The sequence below is a fragment of the Sylvia atricapilla genome, chromosome 11, assembly GCF_009819655.1.
Source record: "Sylvia atricapilla isolate bSylAtr1 chromosome 11, bSylAtr1.pri, whole genome shotgun sequence".
Classification (NCBI taxonomy): Eukaryota; Metazoa; Chordata; class Aves; order Passeriformes; family Sylviidae; genus Sylvia; species Sylvia atricapilla.
Genome location: NC_089150.1, coordinates 16771336 through 16786570, shown reverse-complemented (window position 1 = coordinate 16786570; position 15235 = coordinate 16771336). Strand labels below are relative to the sequence as shown.

General features: G+C 46.4%; 2 long non-coding RNA genes across 3 annotated transcripts; one reads left to right on the top strand and one right to left on the bottom strand.

Moving 5' to 3' along the window:
* Window positions 1–424: 424 nt before the first annotated feature.
* On the bottom strand, window positions 425–15033 carry LOC136366066 (uncharacterized). 2 transcript variants are annotated; one of them, XR_010744463.1, is made up of 2 exons: window positions 14366–15033; window positions 425–1063 (listed from the first exon to the last, which is right to left on the bottom strand). It is a non-coding gene; the product is annotated as an uncharacterized lncRNA (long non-coding RNA). The 2 variants fall into 2 exon arrangements; XR_010744462.1 differs by lacking the exon at window positions 14366–15033 and adding an exon at window positions 12893–13842.
* On the top strand, window positions 1070–8022 carry LOC136366065 (uncharacterized). The gene is made up of 2 exons (XR_010744461.1): window positions 1070–5326; window positions 5854–8022. It is a non-coding gene; the product is annotated as an uncharacterized lncRNA (long non-coding RNA).
* Window positions 15034–15235: the final 202 nt, after the last annotated feature.

Below are 15235 nucleotides of genomic sequence, written 5' to 3'. Positions count from 1 at the left end.
GAAACTTCACTATGTAAGCCAGAACAAGTCAGGCACACAGCTGAAAACAAAATAACTTGTGCCAGTGTCAAGTGACAGTGTGACACTGACTGGTGCAGTAAGTGAAGGTGTCACATGCTGGCTTCTGCTGTTTCCTAACATAGCAGTGCACTGGCATTAACAGAAGATATGCATTGATCATCACACTGCTATTAGTGCTTATACAAACCATCACTCCAAAGGGATAGTTCAGAACAGCTACTGGAAGGGGAAATACTCTACCAGTCTTGGATGAGAAGAGAGGTGAGCTCAGAAAAGTCCACTCTATAACACAACCAAACAACCCCATCACATATTTTCAATCCAGACCTACCTGACTAATAAACAATAATATATTACCCTGCTTATGCTTCTCTATCCAGCTTGCAGGAGGCAACAAGCAAGATTTTGCATGTTAATTTTGCAGTTTATTTTGTATTTGCCTTTTGTCTCTATAATTACTCTATAATTACTCCAATAATCATGTCCTTAGTTTCAGTTCTTAGAGGAATTAGCTGATGGAAGAACAACACTCCTGTCAAAAGAACTTCTTAAATCAAGGACAATCCTCATCCTGTGAGTCAAAAGAAACATTCTCTTCTTATGCTTGAGTTAAATGAAATAGGAAACTGTCAAAGAAGCTGGTTTTTCTCTCCTCCCATTTCCCACAACAGCATTGCTCTTCAGCCTATTATTTAGGTGAGTTAAAACCCAAAAGACTTACAGGAAATACTGTATACCCTATAGCGAACCCTGTAACTAGCACCACCAATTCTTACTGGAGCAGAAACAGAAAGCTCTCAAAATTCCCAGTTATTGACAAAACAAATGACCTAAAGCAAAGGGAACATGTTACAGGCACTGGTGGTTCCAGGTAGCCCTGGATCTCATGGAACAGCCCAGTAAACACCGTGTGACGCAGCCAGCTGAGGTCAAACCCCTCACAGGGCTCACCTTGCCCAACTCCAGAGATATAAATATTCCCAGTGCTTGGCTCTTCCAAGGTGTTTGCTTTCCAAGACGGGCACTTCAAACGATGATGTCACTGAAACCAAGACATAAAGCAATTATTTTTTTACCCTTTCCCTCAAGCCTTCCTAAGGCTGATATAATCAGTGCAGCAGTGCTTGTTTGGAGGCAGCTGATGATTAAAGCCTTCAAAAGGAAGCACTTCAAGTTCTGTCAGAGAACACAGACTTCTCATGTCTCTTTTGCCTTGTAGAGATTGCTTTTTAATGCAAAGGGAAATAAGTCAAATGAGGTTTATATGTTATGCTGCCAACCAAAGGAAAAGGGGAACACCCAGGCCCCTTTAGCCTCTCTGCCATTAGGCATTCGTGCCAGCTGCAATTACTGCCAAAGAAAGAGCCCAACTCATTACTGGGGAAGACATCCCCAAAACTCCACCTGTGTGAAGAATGCCAGTTAGCAAAGATGGTTCCCACAGACTTTCTTCAGCTTCATCTCCCAACCTCAGTTTTATACCTTGGGACCAGTACATACGCCAGGATGACTATGTTAAAAATCAACATGAAACATGTTCTCAAGTCCTGCCTCATGGATACAAACCCCTTAACTTGACCCTTACCCTGAAAGAACCATGGCTGGGATATCTTCCAACAGCAACAAGGGAAAGGAGGGTGGTACAAGGATAGAAGAAAACTTGTAAATAGTTAAAGCAATGACTATCACTACAGCAAAATGTCAGACACTGACAATCTGCACTGAAAAGTCTCTGGAATTTTTAATTTTTTATTGTTTAGATCTATGAACCTCAGCAACATTGCTTTTCTTCTTTTTCTCCTCCCTTCCCACTTGAACTATGCGCATGTTCAAGGAACATAAGGAAAATTAGCAAATAGAGGAAGTTTCCTCTTTGGTTCCTCTTTTTGTTTTGCAGAGATGTTGGGCTTTTTGTGTGTCCTCCCCATGACCTCCAGTGGGGAGGCAGGAACAAAAAGACTGAGGACACCAGGACTCAGTGTGCATCTCCTGCATGGTACTTGACAGAAGTGCCTGAATGGGTGGAGTTTTCATGTTATTCCTCATTTGTACTCCCTGTGCTGGCGATCTTCCACATCATCAGAAAATACCTGAGTGATACAAAATTATCAGTGGTGACCAGCCTGACCTTGAGACACACAAAGGCAGCCACAAGGTTCATCAGCTGAGGATAAACTGAGATGCTAAAGGTACTTCAAACTCTACACAGTAACCAAGTAACAATTTAACTTCTGTTTTCAAAGACCAGCTGTCCCTGCCAAAAGTGGGTCATTTTTTCCACATCAAAGTTAAAGCAGCCCAACCGGAGCTGTGTGTTCACTGAAGCCAGATATTCTGCCTATACCAGACAGCCCCTACTGCCATTTTACACTAAAAACAATCCTGTGCACCTTGTCAGAACCCCTTGGAACCACCCAAGAAGAGAGTTTGAATCACTCCTCTATCCCCAGGGCTGGCACAGGGCTACAGGAATGCCTCCCGTTGGGTCAGTGGGTTTACAGACAGTGGTGTGGAGACGGGGGCTGCCCATGGGTGGCCTGGGGCAGACCCTGGTGAGGGGCCAGGGGACCAAACTGTGCTCGAGTCCCCCGGGCTGCCTGCTCTGACCCAGAACCTCATTGGCTCCCGGCTGGTACCGCCGCAGCGGGAACGGCCTTTATGGCCAGTGGGCAAAGCGCCCGGCGCCAGAGCAGGCACGGCTCGACCCAGGCCTGAAGACTCACCCAGGGCAGCTTCCAAACAACCCCCACAGCAATCCCAGAGAAATGCTTATGGCAGCACGCAAAGGGGTTGGTTCTCCGCGCCGCCGCCTCCACTGAGCTCAGCCCCACACCAGCAACCTCGACACAAAGCAAGTCAGGCCCAAAGTTACTCTGTGCAAAGGTGACTCTTTCTTGCCCTTGCAACGCTGCCTCAAATCTGAGCAAGAGCAATTTGTAAGGGACACAAGCTCCCTTCTTCCCTGCACTGCCAGAGGAGACAAGTGCACCAGAGTGGTAGGACCATAAAGGAAAGCATCGGTGGATTCTCTTGTCCCCACAGCAACCAACACCACATTTCTGATCCTGGCTTTATATGCTCAGGAGGCAAAGCTGGCCCTGGGTTCTCGCCATATAAAGTCTTCCCTTGGTCCTTTCCCTCTCAAACTGCGAACTCTGGCTGGACCTCTGACCCCAGAGCTCACACCCTGTGGTCTGCTGCTCTTGCACAAACCCCAGTGCTGTGCTCAGCACTGCCCAGCCCTTCCTCCTCACTGTGGTGGAGGCAGCTCTGCTGGCCAAGGAATTGCTGCTGCTCCCTGGAAGCTCACCCTGATGGAGCAGAAGCACTGCAGCACCTAAACAGGTCTGACTCTGCACTAATAAGCTTTTCATGGAAAGTTGGATTCTGTTACTAATTACATCCAGCTACACCCTTCTCCTGACAAACACCTCTTCCACCCATGTGTTTACTTGACAAAAGAGAGTTAGGACGATTTGCCTGGAAAGGAACCAACTACAAAACAGCATTTCCTCATGCTGTCTTCATACAATATATCTGATTAGTTTCACTTCCCTGTGCTGTTAAATGTCAAGGCCTTTTGTAATGAGTATTCAGCTTGTCAATATATATGAAAAAATATATACACAGATATATATACACAAGTACTATCCTTATTTTTTTGAGTCTCCAACGCTGACCAAAGGAGCTTGGAAAAGTTAATTTTTAATTACACTCAACCCCCCCCACCCCCCCTGCTTGGAAAAGTACTTTCTGCTATTTCCAGATGGTGCACTAATACTTTGTAATGTATGAAGAATTCCTCCCATATTGTGGAAAATGTGGTGCAGCTCCCAGCTAAGTCACCCAGGTGTGTGGGAAAGGGCAGGTCACAACCACTCTGTGCAGCAGTGGCTGCCGACAGCCTCACAAAAGGCTTTAATGTGGGAATGGAGGAGCCAGTGGGGGAAACTCAAATTCCTGGGGCAGGAAGCAAAATAGAGTCCCTTCTTATTTTCTCTAGCCACGAAGCAGGGTTTTATTTGCTGCTGGTTGCTCCTGAGCTCAGGGCAGCTGAAGCCATAAGCTCCAAAGGTTTGCAGCCTTCAGGAATGCTCTCATGCACAGCAGCTTTTTCCTACATGGCAGGTTCAGGCTGACAGCACCAAAGCAGCAGCACCTTTCTGTGCCTGCTCACACCTCAGGCTGCACCTACAGGACATTGCACCCAAAGCAAGCTGGGCTGGGAAGAAGCTTCCAGGTCTTTCCACTGCTGTCTTATATCCAGATTGTGGCACGGGCAGATTTTCATTTAATGTGAACTCCCTTAGGCCCCTGACATAAGGACTGAGGTAGTATTTTTTCCTTCTTCCCTGGCTGCCCTCAAGCATGAGGAAACAGATATTTAGTGCAGATAAAAGATACCAGTGATTCTGTAAATATCAAAACACCTGTGAGATGACTGATCCAAAAATATCAGGCCAAATCACCAGCCCAGCTCAGAGAACTATAACAGAGGAAAAAGGTTAAATCACAGCTACGAAATTTGCAATTCATGTTTGTTCCTTTAAAAGCAGAAAGGCAGGAACAGTGCAAGTGAAATAGTGAAAGGTGAAGGAAAACACCATACAAATGGGAATATGTAGAATTACAAATCTCTAGTGTAAGGAAGGAGTGGATCAATTTATCTACTGAGCCTTTGGGTGTCTGGAGATGAGCAGGATGCTGACAGCATCCACAGGGTGCCTTGGGGCACAGAACCACCAAATGATGTCCCAATGTCTTCACTGCACAGGATGCTGCATTAACACCCCACTGCTGTGATTGAAGCTGTGTGTAACACCGTCGCTCCCTTCCTTTCCCTGTCAGGCTGCAGAAAGAAAACTGAACAAGCTCTTAAGGCCATCCAGGCTCAGGCAGCCCTTCCCCCATCAGGTTTCTGTGGAAAGCCCATTGCTCCCTGGGGTCATTTCCATTGCACTTCAGCTCTTCCAGGAACTGAGCTGTGCTGACAGCAGCCCCTCCTCTGCCACACGCCTCATCAGCACACCGAGGGAGGCATTTCTAAGGAAAATAACTGAACAGCTTTATTGCACAGAAAAAAACAATAAAAGGGAAAAAATTCCACCCAACCGAAATCTACTGCTTTGCTCTAAGAACAAATTCCAGGAAACACAGAAAGGAAGATGGATCGGCTGGAAACATTGCCTAGGGAAGCACAAAAAGCTGAAAATGAATTTTTCCTGGAGTCTCAAGGAATCACACCTGGCCTGCACCTTACACTGACAAGGGGCTCCCAGTGTGGGAAGCAGTGCCCAGAAAGGAGGTTAGATGGAAGCCTCACGTGCACTTTTAGTGAGAGCTGCGGGGCAAAAACCTACTCAGAATTCACCCTGTGACAGGAATTGCTTGCTCACTGTGCAAACCCATTTTAGGTGATCACACAGCAAAGTGGGGGAAGCAAGGCCAAGGACACTAAGCACATGGCTTTTATTTGTGCAGCTCCAGTGGTGTGTGCTCTCCTGCTCCAGGCTGCTGGAGCAGATGGCTCTGGGCTGTGGCACTGCAGCACCTCCTGCTAAACTGGGGGGAGTGAATCATGCAAACGCCCCCATTTGCATCCTGGCAGCTTTAGGGGCTCAGTGGGATCTGGCTACGGGGCTAGGGAGGGTGTGCCAGTGGGGCACCAGCCCCTGCATTGCCCTGTACTGTTATTACAGATGGTTTGTACACTCTTTGAGCTCCTTAAACATCCCCTTGGGACTGAGAAGCATCGATAAAGACAACTGCTAATGCCTTATTCTAGGAAATTGTGTTGTTTCTAAATGTTTCACCTGCTTCTGCTCCCTTCAGCTTTCTCCCAGACAGTCTCATGCAACAGGAGAATAAACTAAGCAACAAGAAGGCAAACAAAGAGGGAGAGATACGCAGTCTCAGGAGGAATTAATGCACTGGCACTACATCATGCTGCAGCCATATGGTGCTGTGAATACCTTTGGAAGCTTCTTATCCACTGCTGAGCAAGAAATCTGCACAGGCCTTCCCCAAACCTCACCCAGGAGCCAGTTCACAGGGAAAACCCTCTTCCAAGGACAGCATTAATTTCAGGTTGGATAGATGTCTCCCCTGGCTAACGAGGCAATGAGGGTTATGCCCTCTGCACCTTCTTTAGCATACCACAAGGAGACCAGGACAGTCTTTAAACATTCCTCTGTAACTATTCCCACTTCTCTCCAGCTGCTCCACACTCCTTGCTGTGCCAGCTCCAGCTGTCAGCAGCAGTTCCATGGAGCCCAGCAAGTGGGATTTTCCATTGCAACTTTTGCCATGACAACGTGGCACAGAGAACACCCCGGAGGAGGAAGGGCAAAAGCTGCCTTACTCCAGGAGCCAAAACACTCCATGGCACAAGCCAGTTAGCCAAAGGGCCGTGGGTAGCCAGTCCAACCTGCAGGGGACACAGCCATGCTCACTGTCCCAATCCCAGGCATTGCTCATAACTCACAAGGAAACTTGCTCAGGCACGAGCTACCTCTGCATTTAATATCTGAAAGAAAGGGGGTTCTCTTACAGGACAAAGGAAGTATTATAGCAACAAATTTGTGTGTTTAGGGAAGGGGAGGATCTGTTTGCTTTAGGACTCCAGTTCCCCATAGGAAAAGTAAGCTGAACATCTTCCCTATCCTTCAGATTAGGTAACAAATTCATAAAAAATTAATTCCTTGACAGCTCCTTTGAGGAAACAGTGCACAGCTTGTTTGAAAGAGAGGAGCTAGAAGAGTTGAGACTTGTTTCACCCTTTGCAGACGCACGTAACAAACGAGTTATGTGCAAACTTCAAAGCAAACCTTTGCTAGAAGGAAAATCAGTAGAAAATACAACAGCACATGGATCAGAAATCCCTCAGGACTTCACAAACGAACAAGATAATTGCTCTACTTCTCTGCCACTGATCTATGACAGCAGCAAGAATTTTCTGTCATCAAACCAACCCTCTTTCTTGGCAGTCAGCAACAGCTGAAATGCAGGGTCTATCCTCGTAAGCAGCAGCTGGTAACTGAGAGAACAATGACATGGAGCATCTACACTGGTTGCAGAAAGGGAAAAGGAGAAAAGAAAGAAAATATCTTTTTTTCCCCCCCATCTTCATATAGAATATTCTGGTTTCTCCTCAGCTTCATCCTGTCTCTTTGCTGCAGCAAAGCAGCAAGTCACAAACCCAAGGAGTCCTGTGAGTTTTAAACACGTGCCTGCATCCAAGAGGAGAAAATTTGGTGAACAAGGGAAGAAGAAACATAAAAGAAAAGCTGCTTCTGCTGTTTTAGCTACATTCAGGCTCAGTGGAGATGCTCTGAAAGACCTGGGAATAACTCCTTCAGAGCAGAGCATCTACAAACAAAGCAAATATAATTGATCTCCCAGTTCCTCAAGGGCTTTGCACAGAAAAGTGACGAAGATGGAACTGAACCTGTATGAGGAAAAAGGAAGACTTCACCTGAAGAGTCCACAGGCAATCTTTTCTTCAACAGCTTTATTCACTAACACCTGCATCAACTACACACCAGCAAAAACTTGGGGAGACCAGGAAGGAGCTGTGGAAGGAACCACCTTCTAGCCAGCCCTCACCCTTGTGGTGTAAAAGCACAACAGGGAGAGGGGTTGAGGGAGGGCAGTGGAGGGGCTGAGTTCAGCATTTCCAAGTGAGCAAGAAGCAAGAGAACCCCCTGCAGACCATGGGCAGGAAGGATGCTTTGAGTGCAGCTGGAAGAGCTGCTCCTGCCTGTGGCTCCTGGAGCCCCCAAGTTTGGGTAAATGCCCCCCTGTGCCTCCTTCCATGTACCCCTGAGAGCAGGGGATCTCTGCCCACCCCCCTGCAGAGCACAGGAAGTTCCTAGAGGGACATTATCCTAGCACAGCACTGCCACTCTTTTGTTATCTTTCTAGGAAAGAGCTAAGCCTTTTGATCTCCTACCAAAAACCGAAAAGCAAATTAAATGTTAATAAAACCTTAATAAAGAGCTACTCTTCTGCATTTTAATTAGTTGTTCATAGAAACCAAACACAAATAACTAAGAAAATGAAAGACAACAAGGAAGTTGCTATGGCTTTGATGGAATAGCTACTCCAGCATCATAATCCTGTGAATGCTTTAAGGTCTTTTACATGAAGAGCAAGAACATCTGCCTCTCCCACAAACACGAGCATATGCTTCTTCCCAAACCCAGGACATACATGAGCTGAAAAGACTTTGTTGGCTCTCATTTTATGGAAGTTTCTCCACACTGAAAAATACAGAGGAAATAACAAAGAATGAAGAGGAGGAAAGACTCAAAAGCAGTTTCAGAAAGTCTGATCAAACATTAGAGGCAGAACCACAATAAACAAATGGGGACAAAGAGGTTTGGGGGCTGACTGGTACCTGAGAAAAGCATTACACCAGAAAGTAAAGAAACAACTTGCACTGAAGTCTCGGGGAGAGCTGATGGCATTAAACAAACAGACTCAGAGAACAGCACGCTGGCTGGAGCACAACGTGACAGAGCTGTGGCTGTCAGCCCAAGTCAAAAAAGAGCAGCAAAATTCAGGGTCAGAGTTGGTACAGAGTTCACGGGTCTTCAAAGTGTAGGACTAGACTGGAAATAGTGTGCAAAATTATAACATCCCAATAAAATTCACAGCATTGACAAAGTCAAGGCCTAGAGGACTGATCTGGTCTGGCCAGAAAGCCAGAAAATGGTGAGTCCTTCCCTCCTGTCTTGGAGCGATTTGTGGTAGATTAGCCCACTTCTCCTAGAGAGAGACCCCTCCACATGTGCCTTCCCAACATCTGAGAAGGCAGGCACTGTCTGAAGCATTGCTACAGTGACTGAGAAAAGTGCCTTGGCAGCCAATATCCAATTTACACACTTCCTCAATTCCGTGCTAATTTGAAGTCAATCCAAAGCAACTCAGTAACTGCATGTAAAAGATGTGTTTAAAACCAAGTGCTGTGAGAAATTCACTCCCCTCAGGTTGCCAGCAGCATGCAAAATAATTTTAACTTCTATGTGGGCAATAAGAATAACATTAATTTGTCAGTGTCATGCTGAGTATTTTCCTTAGAAGCTCTGCAGGGCTTGGTAGAAAAGTTCCCATCGTGTCCTGCTTTGGAAGGAGGGAACATGCAGCAGAGGGCTGAACCTGGGACAGGCCAAGGACTGATGAGTCGTGGCACTGGGAAACACAAAGTGTGGGACAGCAGCACCAGGCAGTGGTACTCAATCAGTCTTGCTTCATTTATTCTAGGTCATGTGGTTGTGAGATGTTTCAGGGTCCCCAAATCTGTCTGAGCTCCTGGCGCCCTCTCAGACTCCTACCACGGAGATGATGACTGACGACGGGAAATTTTGACCTTTTAACTCCATATCCCTTTTCTAAATTCCTGTGGTCACTACTGCCGTCTCTTACGTAGCAAATTCCTTCTCTCGATCCTTCAAGAAGCCAAACAACATTCTGTAGTAAAGAGCTGAGTGGGGCATTAATCTCCAGCCCCTCCAGTGTCTGGTAATCTTCCCAGTGCCGTGGCCTGACTCCAAACTTTTGCCCCCGGCCACGGGGGAGCCTCAGGTCACTGGAGGAGCTCTTTTGCCATGCTTGGAATGGCAGCGAGAATTCCCTGAAGCGTCCCGCAGGGCAGCGCTTCTCGGAACTGGCGGCTGCTGCCTCGGGCCGAGCTGTTCCTAGAACCGCCGGGCTGCGCTCCCCCCGGGAATGGGGGGCCAGGCCACGGCAGCGGGGGAAGGATGGAAGCAAAGAGGCCACCCCGTACACAAAGAGGCCTTCGGCTCCCCAGACATTCCCTTCTCCTTCTTCACGTCAGTCCCAGAAGGATTGTTCTGACCTTCTTTTCTCAGTGCTGGATGAGCCCAGCTGCAGCCTGTGTGCACTGGCAGCCGGCAGCAGCAGCTCCCACCTTTCCCCCTGCCCGGCGCTGCCTTCCCTGCTCCTGCCGTATCCCAGCTTTACTTTCAGGGATTTCAGCCCCTGCAAATGAAAACGGCTCTGCCAAAGGCAGCAGCCACACCTGGGTATCACACCGAAAATCCTTTCTAGTGTCAGCACACATTATACCAGCAAACATCAGTGAGAATAAATATCACCAAGATGGAAATCTGCCATCTGCAAGGTCTAAACTCGGCTGAGCCTAACACGGGCAATCCAGGCTGGGCATAATCTCCAGTACCTTTCTGGCAGTTGTGCACAAGGACCACACGCCAGGCCAGTCCTGTGCCCTCATTTTATAGAGCACCTTTTCCACCCCAGGCTTTTTCAGAAGCCACCTTGGCTCCTAACTCTGCTCTAACCAGCTGTGTGCACAGCCAAGCACACACCTGGCCATAAAATTTATTTCTAGATAAATAGATGGCTATAGCAGGAGCCAAGACATGGCTGGGACCAAGTTCTTAGCTAATCCTATGCAATTTCTCTGCTTCAAGAAAGCTGTGCCAAGCCAATGGAGAAGGAACCTGGCCACAGCCTGGGCTCCCCCAGCACAGCATTTAGCTGCAGACAGATTTAGGGTTTACAGAAGGAAGCTTGCTGAGCACCTGGCTGACAAGTAACAGCCAGAAAAACCCAGAACGTGGTTGATGAAAATCAGGAGTTGAAGAAAAGTAAATAAATGAAATGGATTTCCCTGCTGTTGACAGCACATACTTTTCCTTCAATGATCTGCACTGCTGTGAAAGGTGATGATATTGCTCCACTTACTGCGTTTTTCCTGGCCTGTCCCCAAGGCCACAATACTGTGTGTTTATTTGGTTTTTCATAATGTCAAAGAAGTGTATTTGGGTAAAACAGGAAGTTTACTATGGACTTTCACCTTTGGGATCTTAAACCAAGCATGACAATTGCACTGAAAAATATTTACAGCTGTCTACACATATTGGGGGAGGGCTTTTGGAAGAAAGAGGGCTTTCAATCCCACATCCTTCTCAACAGCTTCCTTAAATATTATTTATTACATGCAAGAGGAAAAAGAAGAAAATGTCAAGATTTAGACTGTACAACGATCCCAGAACGCACTACTGATCCTTTCAAGCCATGAATCACAGATGAGTGAGGCACTGGTCAGTGTGGAAGAATTCCAGCAGTAAGCACTGTTGTTAGAGAGCAGGTACCTGGGGCCTCTGTACTCACACACCAGTTTAAATGGGTGGGCAGAAACTGCAATGAGCAAGTGATGTGCAATACTGCCTTTTCCACGGGATCCAAAGAAACACTGGCTTGGCTCATCAGCTTTCCTTGGAAACCTCAACAGGCTGGAACCTCCCATACTTGCACACCTCAAGATGTGGTTTGTAAAATCAGGCCATTGAGCATGCACAGTGCCCAAAAGGCACTCTGGCCTGCTCTTCACAGCCCCATGATCTCCATGGTCTGTCTGGTGGACAGTTCTTGTCCTAGTTGTAGGGGCCAAGGAAACAGCCAGAAATCAAGAGGATTATGAGCCTGACACTGGTCCACAGCTTAGTCTCACTTTTCCAGAAGGAACAACTGCAAAGGAAACCATTCCTTGCTACACAAGTGAAGAACAAACAGCAAAAATACACATTTCTTGAGAGGTGAGAAATGCCAAATGGGGAAGGCCAGGAGCTCTTGGAGAAAATTCACTCACCCAGACTCCAGACAAATCTGCACTGGCTTTGACCCAGCAGCACAATGTCTACAGTGACCCCATGCGATTACAGAGCCTGACTTCCCTGAGATCCAAGCTTCTGACACAGAAAGAAAAGACATTATAAAATACACACCAGCATCACCAGAGGCACCATTAAGCTGTATTAACCAGTGGCTTTCAAGATGCAGCCCTTAGGACAGGAGGATTTCCATGGATTCCTGCTGCCATCCACAAAAGATGACTAACTAGAGGATGCCTACTTGTGGGATGACTTTCTGGTGGCAAGCCTTGAGTTACTCACGTTGAATGTGTTGACAACCAGGCCCCTGGTGATGAGTGGCGAACAGTTTCTCTGAGTCTTTGAATGCTTTGGGTGGGAGCTGACAGGTGATGCTCCTCTTCCTCCACCCATACACTGAGTTATGTTCACTCCTTCTTAATTTAGCTCCCTCACTTAAATTCCAAGCAGCTTCTTTGAGTAGTAATCTCTAAAACTGAGGCTAAAATACAGCAGGTCCAGGAATGTGAAATAGGTTACAGATTCATCCCAGATATGTGAAAAGGTTAACCATGTTCATAAGCCCCTCTGCACCAACATCATGGAAAGCAGAATGCCCTTTTTGAGAGGCAGAATGGCAGCATCAGATGACGTGGGCAACAGCTTTAAGGAAAATTCTCTGGAGGTGGGAGCTGGGCCTGATGAGCTCTACAGTGAGGATCCTAGGAGAAACCTACCTATTAGGTAATTCTGTATGGTATGTGTGGGATAAACATGTAACAGACTGTCACAACGAAAATGCTCAGCTGCTGTAACTCAAACTGTTAATAGGTTACAGACAGTGAAGACAATACTCTCACTCAGGCAGAGCACATGAGGTGATTTTACTGATATGGCAGGAGAAAGATGCAGGAAGCACTCCAAAAAAGAAAACCACCACTCTTTTTTTCTTTCTATTTACAAACCCAGCCATTATTTTTCCTTATTCTTCACTCCAATTCTGCTAGCCAAAACACTGAAAGTTTGAATCCCAGAAAAACAATCCCTTATGCAATTCCACCTTTAGGCAATGTAAAACTGCACAAATTGAGTACATAACCCTGCCTTTACATATTAACTTCTCAATACAGTGTGTACCATAACTGCTGCCAATTTGCACACACAGTGTACTCAATCCTGATAAATCACTGTCCTCAGTTTTTTCTCCACAACTTTGTAGCGCTGCTTTTTCTTACCTTTGACAGGACCTCAAAGCTTCCGCCTTTTCTCAGAAAACAACTGAATCAGCTGAACAAGATATTCCTCCTTCTTCACTCTGGATGTACTCTTTCTGAAGCCATCAAAGCACAACTATAAATAATATTTACCCCTCAAGATGGTGGTTAAAGTTGCTCATCATTGCTATAGCATCAGATACCTGCCTTGTACTCTGTGTTCCATGGGATGGGAGTGTAAAGAAAGGAAGCATCTAGGAGAGAAGAGCTGTTCTCCACATCCCTCTTTTAGTCCTTTTGGGTTCTCAGAGTTTAAGTATAGCACCAACTCTAAGTCTGTCCAAACAGCCATAGCCCATTTCTGAGAGAAATCCTTCAGCCAGCACTCACATAACTGCTGAATTTTTCCAGCAAACCACTGGTGTGCCAGGCTCACCTCACAGGATTTTAATTCTACACACATCCCCAGTAGGTCTTTCTGCCAGATAGCAAAAAATGCGGAGTCATTCCCCACAGAGCTGGTTTCCAAACAGCCTTTGGATTGCCAGGATTTGACTTTATCGATACTCGGAAATTCTCCACGTTTCATCCCCCACCTACACCTGTCACAGCTGGGCAGCCATGAGATTTATCACACCAATTTATCACCCCTCTTCTGTGATGAACTGCAGTCCTCTGCTGGGGTTGCTGGAACCAAGACTTGGGCAAAAAACCTTGAAAGCCTGATCCAAGCAAATTGCATCAATGCTCAGTGATGGCAGTGTGCCAGTACTAAATACTTCATTGCCAATTAGTTTATCAGGAGCACCCAGCCAGTGTGCTCATCTTTCCAGCCCTCTCCTTTGTCTCCAAGTGCTCCACCTTTCCTTTTTCCCCTGCTGAAACATCTGGGTGCCACCCAGAGAAACACCTTCTCACAGGGCAGTTCATAGAGACAACAAGGGGTCTAAGAAACATGGTCTAATTAAATGCAGTGGAAAACAGAATAACAAACCATGGTGTAAGTGTCAAGATGCTTTAGGTCCAGACTGGAGCATCTTCTCTGTTGCTCAACATAGAAATATGGTGCTAGTGCCTATATGGAAGGGTAGGAAGCAGCTGGAACAGTCAAGTGTGGGAGAGATGCATTCCTTCTCCTCCCTTTCCTAGGAAGGCTGGGGAAATTAAATCAGGTCCAAGAACTCTTTCTTCTCCATTAACACTCATCCATCACCACCTTTTTTGCAGTCCCTCCCATCCTCCTTGCTGTGGTCGCTTCAGCCAGCAGCCAGGCTGTTCCAGGAAATCAGGGAAGAGCAGAATTCCTCATCTGCCAACCACCCAATCAGACAGTGGGGCAAGAGATTATAAACGGAAACACTGTTTTAAAAAGAAACTTCTTACCGTTTCTTGGGATCTGGCTTCTGTGTAGAATGACACACAAAGAAACTTACAACACACACAGTGAGGAATTCAGATTAGGGAAGTACAGAGAGAAGCAGAGACAGCTCTTACCCAAGCTTGAAAACTTGCAGATCCTCAACAGGCTTGTGCTAGGAACTAGAAGGAAAAAACAACTTCTGTTAAATGTTCCAACCTGAGGAGCTGCTGAAAACTTTGTTTAAACTGTTGGGGGTTTTTTGACACAGACACTCTCCATGCCTGAATTTGAGGTGGGAGGAGGAAACAAGTGGCTGCCAACATAGCAAAGTCATATCTCACCAGGGGCAATCCTGAGTAACTGATCCTGAATGGAAAAAATGAACTCATGTCTTCTGAAAGGGTGTTTAATTTAAAAAATCTCAAAACCAGACAGAGCTCTAAACTCTTATGCCATTAATATCTCATAGGATTATTTTCAATGCCTCTCATCTGTATGATATATGTACATAAAAAGAGGGGCAAAGCACTCTTGTGAGCTTGTATCTTGGAAGGGTTAAACAAGAGCTGGTGAAAACGTCTCTAATTCTATGGTCTGGGTAGCAGTACTGCCTTGTGCAGCAGAGGGTATGCTTATTTACAGGTTGCTCCCCGCAGCCAGCCTGAAGAACAAGTGAACAGGGATTACAGCTTACATGACTCTGGCAAACTTGATTCGATTTACTGAGTGAAGCTTTCCAAAGCTGGTCATAAAATCGCCTTTCAGCTCTCCCTGGATCATATGCAGCCAAATACAGCTACACCCGAGAGTGCCTTTGCCATCCGGTCCAGAGGCTAGTATTCACCTCCTAAACTTTCAAAGGCAAAGTGTCCCCAAGGGCACGGGGGGCAAACACACACTGAACTGAGCTGCCGGGGAAGATGAATAAAACAGAAAATATGGAACAGTTTACTACAGGTTTGATTTATGACTCAACAGTTTGTACAGTCTGCCCAGGAAAGGCT